The following is a 1,394-nucleotide window of genomic DNA, read 5'->3' as shown; positions in this document are numbered from 1 at the left end:
TCCCCTGCAGGTCCACCCCCCCTTTATCTCAAAATGGGGAAACAGGCAAACAATTCAAACACACCCAGGCAACAGATAGACTAAAATGCAGGTAAACAAGTGAGTAACGAGACACCGGGCAAGATATTACCTGTCTTTGATGTCCTCCCGGGAAGCAGTCACAGACACGTGGACGGGTCAATCAAAGGGGCCGGAACATACCGGTGGCTCTGCAGAAGTCTCTACCGTGTACCTGGAGGTGATCAATCTCCTTTCCTACCCCCAGGATTCCCCCGTCCAACAGTATCTTCCTTAGGACGGCTCACCGGCCAGACATAGCCCGATGCCCCACGTTGGGAGCCAAATTGATGTAGATTAATTTAGAAATAAACAAATATGTTTAAATGTCTATCTGTTCCTGTCCAAATCTGAGATGATTAAATTGCGTATACGCAGAAGTAAGCTCACACTGACACATGGAGTTCAGGTTAAAAGCACTTCAGAAAATTTAATACAATCTGGTTGGAAAACAGTTGTGCAGATCTTTTTAAAAGCAAAATGACATCATCATTGAATATCAGATAATAACTAATAAACATCATTGATTGGATTAAACATTATGTGACTAACTTCGTGTCCACCCACCAATATTATTAATTGGCTCAGGGGTTTGAGTGACCAGCTAGGTGTCCTCCCACCGGGAGGTGGTATTGTTCTGGGCAAGGGTGTGGACAGAAGGCTCAGGCGCCATCTTTCCCAGCATGAGGTTTACTCGGTGGAAAGGGGGGCTTGAGCGTCATTTTACACAGTCAGTGATATCAGGCCTCATGTCCAGGTGCAAGGTCTCTTATGAATAGAACATTTCATTACTACTGTGTTCTCGTGGCCTTCAAACTATACTATCTTACAAGTCCTAAGGAGTAGCCGGCAAGTCTTAAGGAGTAGCCAGCACCTCCTGGTACTTGTCCTTGTAGGAAACACGGTCTTTGTCTACTGTATTAATTGGGTTGGGAAATTCAGTCACGTAAGGTAGTTTTAAAATGAACAAGTTAAGTCATGAGGACAAAATGGAGGATTTGAAGAAGTCAGGTTAGGAGGACAAAATGGAGGATTGTCACAATATAAGGTTAAAATGGAGTTAGTACAATAATTCAATACAAGTACAATAATAATTTTTAATAATTCCACATCATGTCTAGTTGTGGGTCTGTCGCATGGATGTAGTAAGAGTCTGTGTGTGCGGATTTGAATAAAGTAATTATGTGTCCGTCCATCTAGGTATGGGCCAGTGTGTTCTGGCTCGTCTATCATTTAGTTGAAGTACGAGGGGGAATGGGGTATATGTATACAGGGGGTGGGGGGGGGGAAGGGCGGAAGGGTGTGGCAGAGAGGAGAGAAAGAGAAGAAAAGAGGTG

The sequence above is a fragment of the Pelobates fuscus genome, chromosome 3 (assembly GCF_036172605.1).
Source record: "Pelobates fuscus isolate aPelFus1 chromosome 3, aPelFus1.pri, whole genome shotgun sequence".
In the NCBI taxonomy this organism is placed as follows: Eukaryota; Metazoa; Chordata; class Amphibia; order Anura; family Pelobatidae; genus Pelobates; species Pelobates fuscus.
Note: the sequence above shows the minus strand (reverse complement) of the source record.